The sequence below is a fragment of the Halictus rubicundus genome, chromosome 9, assembly GCF_050948215.1.
Source record: "Halictus rubicundus isolate RS-2024b chromosome 9, iyHalRubi1_principal, whole genome shotgun sequence".
NCBI classification, from domain to species: domain Eukaryota; kingdom Metazoa; phylum Arthropoda; class Insecta; order Hymenoptera; family Halictidae; genus Halictus; species Halictus rubicundus.
The window spans coordinates 8789359-8802674 of record NC_135157.1 but is presented as its reverse complement, the minus strand read 5'-3'; the positions used below and the strand labels follow the sequence as shown (position 1 = coordinate 8802674).

General features: G+C 42.4%; 1 protein-coding gene across 2 annotated transcripts in view; it reads left to right on the top strand.

Annotated features, from left to right (window-relative positions):
• LOC143357530 (uncharacterized) overlaps positions 1 to 13316 on the top strand; it is a 247368-nt gene that overhangs the window by 103203 nt on the left and 130849 nt on the right. The gene's annotated exons all lie outside the window — the stretch shown is intronic.

Here is a 13316-nt window from a genome sequence, read left to right as displayed (position 1 = left end):
AGGCTGTTTATACGCTCTTTACCGTTCCCGGTCGACTGTTTATCAATCACGCATAAAAGCGCGGCCCGTCGAAATTAGTCGTTCCCCCGGAAAGAGGCGAACACAAACGTTTGTATCGTTAAACCGATCGGTTGACGGTCGTAATTGCCGCCTTTCAGCGCCGGGATCGCTAATTTATTACCGCCGGTTACCGAGTTCAAATCACAATGAAGATTTGTCCTCCCGCTACTGCCATTATCCGTTCGATTTACGAGGGTGTAACCTTTCGACCTCTCCCTCCACGGTGCACCTCGCCTTCGCCGTCCCTTTGGCCCTCTAACGTTTTACGTCTCCGTCGAGTCCTATTCCGTACAATAAAATCACGAGGAACGCGATACCCCGGGTGCGAACGGATCATCGATGCCGATTAACCGGCGAGGATCGATACCGGCCCACTTTTCTAACCCATATTCCGTGTCATCCCTTTCAGCCATCGCTGCCAACGTTTCACCCTTAAATGCGCACTAAAATCCATGATATCCTCGAAGCTTTGACATTTTCTTAACACGTACCGGTACGTACAATGAATCACGGTAATATTCGGACACTTTTAACACGTTCACTGCCACGTCACCCATATGTGGGTGACGGAATTATTTGTGCAGGTTTTAAAATGAATTTTCACGTTGATATATTCATTGTACCAAATTTTATTAGGATCTGTAACATACAAGAAAGTTGGAGGACTACTCAGTATCATACATTTAATTTTTTTCAATTTTTATTTCATCAAATAACTTACTTTGATTTTATGGAATTTTTGGGGTTTCTAGTTTGGCGTTCAAAATTTTAAAAGGACGATCACTTTTTAAATGGTGCACACAATAGAGTCTACTCGATGTATGTCCAAAACTCGGGTCTGGTCAGGGACATATTTCGGTTAGAAGATACTATTCTTTGTTACACTGCCGAACGTAGAGAAGAGTGGCTAGATATTTGGGACAAATATCGAGTAAAGACTGTAGTCGCCGGCAGGTAATATGTCAATTTCTATCAACAGCGTCGACGATCTATACAAATTTCAATCTCCTCAAATTACTCTCTCATGAAAGTTCGCCCAACTTAATGTGTCACCATAGAGAATTAATTATTAAAACCGGACAAAAAGATTTTCCGTTGTTCTTGCATGGCTGCCACCGCAGTCAGCGCGTTAATTAAATTTCAAACGTGCCCCCACCGCGGGGCTCGTGTACCGATTTAATTTTAAACAAATTTCCGAAATCTCGCTCGTACTTCTGTGTTGATGAATAACGATAATGTTACGCATTGCCTTCGGCGCGTCGACGTGGACGTCACGTTCAAAAATTCGCCGAGTGACGCAAGCATGGATTAATAACATTTTTAATTAGTGTATTATCAACATTTATCGGGCAGTTGCTATCGCTTATTGGTACAAACATGAAGGAAATTAATTGTTTGCGGGCTCGACGCGGAACGTGAAGTTGAACGAAATTTACTGCAGTCGTCTCGATTTCGAAATTCTGCCCCACTTTTGCTTCGAAAACAGAGCCTCGATTGTTTTAGCGAGTTTTAAACTTTTCCCCTCATCGATTTTATTATTCAAACGCACAGTTAACCCGTTTGATGATTTCTTGGTAGAAATGAGTGTGTGCCGGCTCTACACAGTTTCTTATTTTCTATCAATCTCGTCATACTTATTTTAATAATTTCTCGACTCGTCTTTGTCGTCGATAGTTTTTCACGGGAAAAGGAAAATTTAGCCAAATTACTATCAGTAACACAAAGTACAATTTTATTTGGATGCAAGACAGTGGTACCCTTATGTAGCGAGTTTTCTTTGAAATCCGACTCGAAATTATAATTCTATATCATTCGTTGCATCTTTTCGTAGGATTCAATGGCTTCTATGGCGTCTATGGGGTAAAACGCGTACTCGCGCCGTGAATTTCGACACGCCCCGTGTCCACGGTTGATGGGCAATCCAAACACGTCTGTATTATTTCTTCCCAGGGCAGGGTGACTCTTTATTGGCCAAACATTCCTCGGCGAAACCACAGTATCGCTCATTAGCTCCCATAATGCCAGGCCAATGCGGTATAGGGACCCGTTGTAGCCGCGGGAATCGAGCGAGCACACCTTGGTTCGTCCGAGTTTCTTCTCCAAACACAGTTTCACATCTAACCGTGAGCCACAGAAGTCTCCTCGGGAGGGGGGATATGTCGTTCGAAAAATCGAAATGTCATCCCGTAGTCGGGACAAAAATCGATCCGAAATCGGCGGTCGAAGGTCGCGTCGGTGTACCCGGCTCCTTTGCAAACGGTGCGTCATCCTTCACCGATTCGTTCTGTATTTTTTCCGATTATCATTCCGCTGCCTCTCCCCCCCCCCCCCTCGCTCCCTTCTCCACCTTTAATCTTCAGGCAGCATGATGAATATCAAACGGAGAGGGCACACAGGTGAAAGTATAGGCGGTCGTTGCGCCTTAGTCATCCTAGACGTATTGTCGGGTCCGTCGAGTAGGAAGAACAATGCGGCGATGCGTCACGACGGCCAGCGTCTGCCTCGGACGCCGCTTAGGAGAATAATTATCGTTGTTTGCACTCCGTTTTCCACGTCCGTTCGAGCCGGGACGCTCACATTTTTCGACACTAATTGACACGCCGATAATGGACGCCGCGAACCCCGACGCACCACCTGACGCACGCTCCGCGTTTTCTCGAGATGCACCTCGGGGAAAAAAAAAACGAACATGGTCCTAAGAATGTAGTCTTCTTTGAGTCATTCGTCTTCCTTCTTCGACGGCTTTCTGTAACTGTACTTGTAATGGAGTTATTACCTGAAACAATCGCGTGGACCAGACATTGTAATAGCCGTAATAGTCGACCACCTGTGATGCAACTCAAAACAGTGGAAAGATTAAAAGAATTTAATAACTATCTGAGGCTATTAAAAAATTTTCTAGCAATCGTTGCACACAGTCACCTTTCGCCTGAACGTTTCTTCGACGTATTCCTGCATAAAATTGTTCAAAATGCTTGTTTTTTAGCTCTTTGAATTCTGTCGGGCTACACAAAATTAAAGAGTTACTTTTAAAAAATATATGGGAGTTAGGGATATTACATACTTTTCAGTGGACCAATGCCTAGCCTATTAAATAGAAAATACGTGAAAGTAACCTCGCGAGACTTCGTCATTTCGTTCCCACGTCTTGCAGCTAATACAATTTTTCTTTTGCATAAATATCCGCAGTCTATACTGATTATTTTAAACGTCTGAAGACGTTACTCGTCTTGATCCTGAACCGGTAAATCCTGGTTTGAGATGATCGCGCGACGGGTAGCTCGAAGCTGCAAGATGCAGCGCCGCGCTCGAACGCGGGCCAGAGACGAGAGCCGCACAATAGAAATTATAATATAAATTTGATTGCTTCGCATACGCTGTCGGTCATAAGTCGCCGCGCACCTGGCCGCTCGCAGGAAATTGCGAATCGTAAATAGACCGGCGCGGCGAGTTTATGAAGCTATCTTCGCAGATTGTTTTACGATCGAACCATCGCCTAACCGAATTAATTGGAAAACGTAGGGGGCGCAAGAATTTTCTGATAATGGAACGCTCAGCCGTTTTGATACTGATAGGGAAACTGCGAGCAATATAGAACATCGTAAAATCTGGACGACGTAACGAACCGCGAACGTAATCGTGACCAGGAATCGCGAATAATCGTAACCAATGGTACAGCGTTGCTCGAGAAATATTTTTTTCGAAGAAGTAAAATATTGTATCTATTGTTGTGGCTATTCCAAAATGATTGGAACTGGTGGAAGAATGCACGTACAAAGAGTAAAAGAATGAACGAAGAAATAAATAAAAGAAGCGTCCGTTCTGGTCTATTCGAAAATGATTGAAAGTTAAAATGATTTTCTAAGTAAAATGTGAATGAGACCATTATCGATTGTTACACTGAAATTGGTGGAAGAATGTACGGTAGAAAGAATAAAAGAATGTACGGAGCTTCAATGTTTTACAAAATCGGGCTTACAATTCTTCGGGGAAAAGTGTTCGACAAAGTTGTGATTGTCTTGCGCTATTGTAATTTTTTTCGCAGTCAGAATTGCTGAAACAAGTTGAGGAACTTTCACTTCTCCATTGTTTCCAAGACAAAGGTTTATTAAAATATCTACGCTTTCACGAATGCCAAAACGCGTTACGTTTGCGCCGACAAAGAGATGTTCAGTTGAAAATGTCAAAATCACCTGTTTGTGCGAATCTCGCGCAGCTAATATTGTTCTATACACGTTCTAACGAACCTTCGGGAAAGTTATAGTTATTTTTAAACGAGCATATTATTGTGACAATATGAGAAGAAAAAAAAAACAGTCCGCAAAAATAGCTTGGAACGCTTTTCCATGGTACGTATATTAGAACTTTGACAACAATTGAATTATTTCGTCGTTTGTGTTGAAACGTTTTTCCATTCGTTAGAAGTATAGCGATTTTGAAATCTTTCTAAAACATCGCAATGCTTTGAAAATACGAATTTTTGACGATTTTAGTTGATTATAAGATTGATGATTTTAGTATGATTTGTGTCATTTTAGTTGATAATTTTTTGGATTTTAGCTCGCACAACGGAGGAACAAATATCTTGTGATTATCGAAATTTCACTTGATCTGAGAGACAAGCTGAGCATGGAGAAAAATAAAAACGTATACTTGTCTATAGCACTTAAAAAATAGAACGCAACGGCCGATGCGACGCCAATGATCGATACAATCGACGATAATGCATTCTCTAGACAGGCTCGCTTCTTTCGTCGCGAATGCAAGACGAATGAATTTTAAACGAGGATCGGCATGTGTGTTCCTTTTCTTTTTATCCCCTTTGTTATTGGTACCATTAGGCCCTCAGATCAAACTTTTCGCCGGTCATTCGATAGGCAGGAACGATGTGCATTGACAGTGGCAGATGCTATCTGCCACGACGTCTCTGGCAGAACGATAAAAAGAATTCGAGATACTTAAAGATACATAGTAAACGTCTCCAATTAATTCTAATACATTTCAAAAACGCCTAATATGTCTCTGTCTGTGTTGCAGGGCCTATATTTCTTCATAAACGTGAAATTCCATATGGATTTATTTGAGACGAGAGAATGGAGGGTATATTATCCGATAAACTTGCTCGTCACCCTATATATGACTAACTAATTAAACCCCGTTCATGCGAGCTAACGTTGTGTATCTAGAATGTGCTGAAGTCCAAAATTAGGGGACAGTAATGGGATCAGGTGAGGTTTGCTCGAGTTCCTGTGCCTGATAAAGGATATCGAATGGCTCATGGTCCGTTGGCTATGATCCAGCGAAATCTGTCCTTTCACGGAAAAATTGAAACACCATGGTACAGATAGTCGAAGTAATTAACGCAAAACATTCGACACAACGGTGGATTTCGCGCAAATGAACAGCCCCTCACAAATCGACCGAAATGAAATTATATTTCGCTCGAGCGGGTTCGATAAATTGGTAATCAGGCGAAACGTTATTCAATTCCGCGAAACTTCTGAAAAGTTTTAAAGACACGCGCGGCATAGCAATCTGATAACAATAAAGGTGCTATCGTTTTCATTGGCCGTAACGAACTGGGGGCCACGATCGCGCAACGGTGAAAAAGTAAAGAGATAAAAATAAATCGCCGAGGGCGAGATAGAGGAAGAATAGGAGAAACCGGAGTACCTAGGTGCAAAACAAGAGAAAACTTTCGGACAAAGTAAATAGAGATACTACGGCGAGTGAATAAAGCATCAAGAAAACAAGTAGCCGGGCCTGGAGGATCGGTTTAAAAGACGCGGTTACCGAAGCTAGTTCCCGAAGCCGTAATCCAGTTTCATCCCCGTTCATTTGCAAGCCCGGTGTTCACGCATTGCACCGTTAAAATACAAATTCTCCCAGTTCCACCGGGAAAATGATTAATCGCCGGGCCCGGGCCATCAGCCACGGTTGCCTAGTACAAATGGAGAAAGCAACGGGAACCGAAAGAAGAGCGGCGAAGGGGGCCCACGGGGAAAAGAAAAAAAAAAGAAACGTTGACGTCGGAGGAATATCGTGCCGCCGTAAATAAATCGTTCTCCGGACAAGAACCGCTTTTCGAGGGACGGCTTAGTTAAGGGACCGAACTCTCGTGTTGGGCTGGACACTAACCCAACCGTGTATTTACATCGGAGATTTACGGTACGCTGCTACTAGTGATGGGACCAAGTACATCACAAGCACGGCCCTGGCTTAGCTACTTTTCACAGTCTCAACCCGTTCGCCGGCGTTCGATCTTCATGAGAACCGCTGTCCGCTCGGACTTTTACAAATCGAATCAATAATTTCCGAGACATACCGGCCAACCCGTTTGTCACCCCCCGAGTTCGCGCGCCGCGGCCGGAGAAGTAACCGCGGAACACTTTATTTCGACCGAGGTCGATCCGAACGACAATCATCTTCGAGGCTCTTCCTCGTATCCCCGAAATTCGCGAAAATTATTCGACCGGTACCTGCTTCATGTTTTACGTAAACGGAGAATTAACGGCAACGGTGTATTTGAGCTTCGCCTGCACTTTGGAACTTTCCAATTTCTAAGTCAAACGCAAAATGTTTACGAACGCGACCGTAATGGGAGAGTAAATGAACGAGCCGCGGCGGACGTCCGATGCTTTTATAATTATGAGACTGCGGGTCTTGATGGGAAACAAAAATTTTCCAAGTTAATTGTAAGAAGTTCAACGAAAATGTGTTCCCCCTTCTAATAATTTTAATATGTCGAGAATCATATGCACCGACATTCTTCTGTTTTTACAGTTTTATATATATATATAATTTAATTATTTAATGTTGCTTCAACATCAAAGGTCATTAGCAACACGGTACATTTTCTTACAATATATTATACAAATTTGTATCCTTGATATACTTGGCAAGACCGGCGATATACTCCTTAGAACCTAACAGAATGGGTAAGGATCTAGGCAACTTAGCATTTTTCCTTTCATTCTCATATTTTTTGCATTCTATTATTAGATGGTTTATGTTAATTGGTACTTTACATATATCGCAGATCGTATTTTCTTTCTTATTTAACAAAAATGAATGGGTTATTTCTGATTCTATTTACAGTTTTGTATATTTGACCAATCGATTATTCTCATAAATACGTGAAATCCTCAGTCTAATTATGACAACCTAGAAGAGGTATAATATTAAAATTTACAATTTGTCGTTTCTCACAATTGCTGGAACCAACGTGTCAAATGAAAATGGACGATCGTTACCCAAGGATCTTTTGCGCAGATAAAATGCTCGCAGCCGTACGATCGCGTCGCTTCGTATAGTTGAAGATCTGTAAGCTTGCGAAGGTGCGGCGATTAAAGTAAATTTATTTGAATGATCCAAATAGATCGCTATCGATCGGCGCGAGACGCGGAAACAAAGATGTCAGCAGAAGCGAGGAAAGCACGGTGCCGAGTACCATGGCATTTACAGTTTAACGAGTCCCTTGGCGGAGGGAATAAATTCTCGGTTGATTCCCCACAGTTTCATCTAAAACGGATGACGACAGTCGGGATTCGCGTAAAGATCCGCGGCCCGGTAATAACTGTAAATCCATCGGACGCGCCGGTGCATATACGTGTTGCACTTGGTCCCATCGCTAGCGGCTACCGAACCCTGCCGCTATATCCAGTATTCTCGGTGCATTAACGCTGCAACGGCTGGAGAACCGTCGCCAGCAGAAGCGACTAGCTTGACCTTTGGTCCCCGTTCCTTTCCCTGGGAGCTATCCGCCCCCTCCTCGCTTCTCCAGCCCCCGAGGGGCCCCACGTGATTACGTTTTCTTTCGTTTTTCATCAATCCGACGAACATGGCGACCTCCACGTTCGCGATCCCCGTCCTTCGCGCACCTCCGTCGCGCAGTGAACTTGTTTCTCGAAAATAGATGGAATTGATCACAGAAAATGTTCACCGTCACGAAACTCTCCGGTCCAGATGTTATCCTTCAAATAAAATGAGTCGTCTGGCTGTTCATTATTTCGGTAACTCGATAAACCGGTCCGCGCCTAAGCGGGGATTTAATTTAATAAGGGGAATATCGCACTTGCTACGAAATTAATATTATTAAGGCTGGTATTACCGTGGCTGCATTTTCAGATTACCTGGCCGGATGTATAGGATCACTATACACAGTTAAAATGCAGTTATATAGTTCATTTTATATAAGGAAATTTCACCATGCCTGAACTGGCCAGATTCATCGGGATAATTAAATGCTTATAGGTTCGTAGTAAATTAAACAATTTCGAGAAACGACGTACATAGCACGAAATTGAATAGAATTTTGTACGGCCCCTTGTTGCTTGCTATTTCGTAAAATTATCATTCCAATCTTATGATACCTAACTCGTGTCGGTCTTCCATGCTGATTTCATAATAACCAGAATATTATATTTCTATCGCACGATCTCGTGAAATTGGTTTTAGTGTTTATCTTATAGCATTTTGATAACATTTTAGCATTTATTTTTCACGAAACCGTCGCTCAAGTCTAAAAATGTTACTGAAATATTGATTTCGTGTTCGGTGTTTCGATTATTTATTCATTATATCTTACAGAGAAATGACGTTTCACATTGAGTCCATAATATCTTTCTCACGATTTGCCGCTTACAATTAGATTGGCGGAGGAAACCGAACGTAAATGGAGACCTTGTTAATTTGATTTAATTATTTCGTCTCGTGTCGCGCACGAGTGGCAGACCTTTAAATAATTAAAATTGAAAATACTTGGTTATGGAAGACGATCAGTTAGCCCGTCCGACGTATGCTAAAAAAAGACACAACGTACGTTTCAATCGAGAATTACCGTCGGCATTAAATCATACTTCTCTCGAAGCCATTAACTTCGTTCGAAATATTCCGTCATTAAAAGCTTCGAAGGTAATTGTAGCCAGACTGTAGTTTTTTATACAGATTCTAACTCGCAAGCACTTAAACTTTATTTGGAGGTCTGCAAACGACGGGATTTATACAGAAATTTGCGATTTTGGTATACTACGTGTTTTTCGGCAAAGTAAAAAATGCTAAAATTGTTCACAAGCTCGATAAAATTTTTATTCCGCGGAAATTCGTTCGTCCACGTAAATGCACGAACAAACGCCGGTAGAGGATATAATAATATAATATAATATAATAATAAATATAATGTAATAAATGGTAGAGGGTAAAACAGGGTATCTACAATTTAATAGCTTGCAAAGCCTGATTAAACAACATAAATGAATTATTATTTTCTTTAGCTCCACTTACTGTTCGTAAGATTTAGCAGCCTTTACAGTGGGTTGCATTCGAAGAAGATTTGGTATAAAGTTCATCGCAGTAAAAAGAGCTGGATGCATCATGTTCACTCTGCTTCATCAGACTTTTTGCTACCCTGTTTTATCCAGCTGTACGCTTCAAGATAAAGTCGTAAAACGTCGCTCTATCTAGCCAGGGAATATCAGTCTAAATATACGATTAAAGACAAGAATTAATATTTAACAAAGTGGTCTACTGTATTTTTCGCAGCGTATGAAAACGCGTTTCGTTTAATAAATCACCGAAACTTTTATGGAAACATGATGAATGTTATGAAAACGCTGAATAAAACGAAACTGCAATACATCCACGTCGACCGATCACATTTTGACATTTCGCTGAGAGTAATTCTTCATCTGTCCGGAAGATAGCAACCTCTGATAAACAATTAGATACTCCATTTTGGCCATGCCCTACACCAGATGAGGGGAGGGAGCACGAATGGAGGGGAAAAAAGTTACCCTCTCTCTGCCTGTACCGGAGTATGCACGACAGAGACGGAACGCGTCACGTGACTGGGCCGCGACGGGAGCGCGGTAGGAAGGGAAATTAGAGTGGGGGAACAAGTCTTGATCTGGCAAAGCTATGGGTCAGTGACTCAGCGGAGTGGGGGTAGGCCCGCAGAAAAGCCGTATAGCTGTGACAACACGTGTGACAAATACACGCAGCCTTGCCCGCAGGGGCGTGGCTTCGCGCCCGCACGGGCGTGGCTTCGTGCCCGCCGTTTGCTACACCTACGAAATTCGAGTCCGACAGTTCTCAGTCTTCTTTCAATATTTTCTACGCTACCATCGTGCGATCTGGTTGCGCACGCTGGCAACCCTAACCGGTCAAGACTAGTAAATGGAAATAATAGCGCGGAAGGAAAACCGGCGTACCGTTAATTGCGGGAGCGCGCGATTACGTGGACACGCGCGATCCGTTTTCAAAGGGATCAATTTCCCAGAGATTCCGGCGGCCCCCTTTGGATCCTTTCGTTCATTAGTCTCGGGGTGGTCTTTTTTTCCTTTTCCCATCGAGTGGCTATGATTTTTAATGCGAAACGCTCGATGACCGACCGGCGCGGTTTCCGCATGGCATGGCGTGCCGTTGCCCTGAATGCAAAGGATCTATCAACACTAATAACGATACGGGGCCATCAAAGCAAGCCGGATCGCCGGACCCGGCCGTCGAATGGCAAAAAGGAAATAAAGTAAAAGCGAGCAATTAAAAGCCGGCGGCGGTTCTGTCCTCTTCTAGTTTCTCACGTGTCCCTACATCGAGCCCTCCTCTCCCTACCTCTTCTCTCTCTCTCCTCCTCCTCCTCCTCCTCCTCCTTTCAAACCCTTTTGCATCATCGTCCAATCAAGGTAGCCGCGTTTCCTCTACGCTCGACGTGTGTGACACGTGCGTGATACCGTGCACACATCGACGGCAGAACCTCTTTCGCGTGTTCGGGCTTGATCACCGACGGTTCGCCGTTTGTGTGCACAATCCGTCCGGATCCTTCCCTTGTTAGGAATCATTTCAAACATTTGCCATATCACGATCGTTCCGAGGCATTTCTTACCGGTCATACCGTTAAGGAACTAGTTCTTGATCGGGCACTAATTTTTGATTATGAAATCAATTCGTTCTCGTAAGTTTATGACAACTCATAATCATTTGAAATTATCTTTTCAATGGAGATCGACAATTCAAAAATATATGGCTTGTTCGTGACAGCAGTTAATATCGTGAATTTTCGTAAGAGAGCACTTTTACAATTGTTAAAGGTATTTCCATACAGTTTGTTCATTGAATAGTTTCGTAGAACTGTAGAACAAGAATTTTATTATTCTTTGTTTATCTCGTGGCTTTGAAATGAGATCGGTTTACACTTATACTAATCTGATCAAGAGACCTGGTCCCACGATGAAAAACATTATAGGTTCATTTATGAAAAAATTCACGGTGACCCTGAAAATTCTTGAAAAAAAAAAGAATACTTGACAAAATGTTAAAAATTATGTTATCTTGAGCATTAAGACACACAGTAGGCTGATGAATATACCTCAGAGACATCGGGATATTAAATGAGAAATGCAGATCCTAGAAAATGGGTACGCGTACAGTTACCCTATTATCGGGTCATATTTTAGGGCAGCAAATGCAACACTCGGACCGACAAAAAATTGCATTAAAAAAAAAACACCAGTCGACGATTTAACACTAGGTTTACGGGACCCGTCAAAATGACGGGTTCTAATATTTTTAATTTACGATTATTGAGATTGTGAACATCCATCTGCGTGGAATTACTCAACAAACTTACTTCCTTAGGTATATATTATTTAAAAAATGGCTGAAAACTTGGATAGACACGTTCTTCTTATTTTTATAAAGCAATGTAAAATACTCGCTTTTCATGCTCCGTAAACCTAGCGTTAAATTCGCACGTTGTTCCCTCTTGGATTGAAGACAGCAGCCGCGCAGCCGTCATAGGCGGCGAAAGTGTAAATTTTCGCCGGCCCCTCATGGCAAACAGTAGTAAACACTGTTCCGTCAAGATTCCAGGCGAACGGTGGCAGTGTCGGACGAATTACATTGTCGAATCGCGTACGGGCCGGGTCCGGGGGCTGAGTTAAGAAAATTTAGTGGCTGCCAACTTTATTAGGCGCGATTATATTAGGCCCGTTCGCCGTGGCCGTGATTTATACACACAGCCGGCCGAGCGGGGATCAGCGCTGTGTGTTCGTGCGTCGCCATATGGCAGCCGGCGTGGTAAATCATTCCTCGTTAACCGCGCGTGGTCTTAGGCTCGTTATAAAGCGAAGTTTAAACTTTTTAACCGCGGCGAGATCCACGCACTCGGATCGCCATGGGAACGAAAAACGACGAGGAAAAAATACGCTGCAGGAAGACGGCTACCAATGCACGCGCGCGCGCGCGTGTGTACACGTATCTTTGTTTATCGCAGCGTGTGCAACGGGCCACGTGTCGTCTGTTTGTTCCCGAATTAAATCCATGCAAATTCACCAGATGAGATTCAACGACGAGGCCCACTGGGACTCTCGCTGTTTGCCGTGGGCCGAGGAAGCTGTTTTGTTTGAAATCATTCCTCGCGTTTCTTTCGAACTTGTCAAAACATATGGAAATTTTCTAAAATTATAGGGACCCGTTACCGTGGGGGTGGAAACTACTTATTTTTTAAAGCATAATGAATATTAGAAAAAGAGATATTAACCCTTTGCACTCGGCGCTATTTTCATTCTAAAACTAAATTTTTCTTCCGTCTTAGAATATTTTAATTTTATTCGTAGGAAACTGATCCGATTTACATATATAATATTTAAATGTTTAGTAATCTATTGAATAAAAATTTTGTAATATTTTTTGTAATTTCTTTGAAATAATGTCACAACAATTTCTAGTGGTGCTTCAGAGTCACCACTCGAGTGCAAAGGGTTAAATTTTTTTTCATTGAAATCATGTAGTATATTTGTTATATATATATCTCTTTTTTAATATTCGTTATGCTTTAAAAATAAGTGTAATTAATATAGAGCACAGAAATTGGGTTCCTTACCCTATTTGAGGTTACAAATCGAGGTTCCAGCTAGGGAGAATAATTATGCGGTTTGCGAGCGAGATTTTGCGTGAGCCCTGCCTTTAAATCTAACCTTGAGCAAATAACAGGTTGATGCAATCTGTATTTGTTTAGTACTCGATTATACAAGGGAATGATTTATTCGTTCGCAGATTAGTTGGAGATTTGCTAGCAAAGAACATTAAGAGTGCCACGTGAGTTTCGCGGTCCAAATGTGTTCGCACTCTGCTGATCGGTATAGTGATTTTGCAGCTGTGAATTTTTAGGCATTCGTAACATTTTTATTAATCGCATCGTCGCAAAATATTCAATCCGCGATAAAAATATGCAGTATCGTTTAATGTCTCGGGCGTGTCGT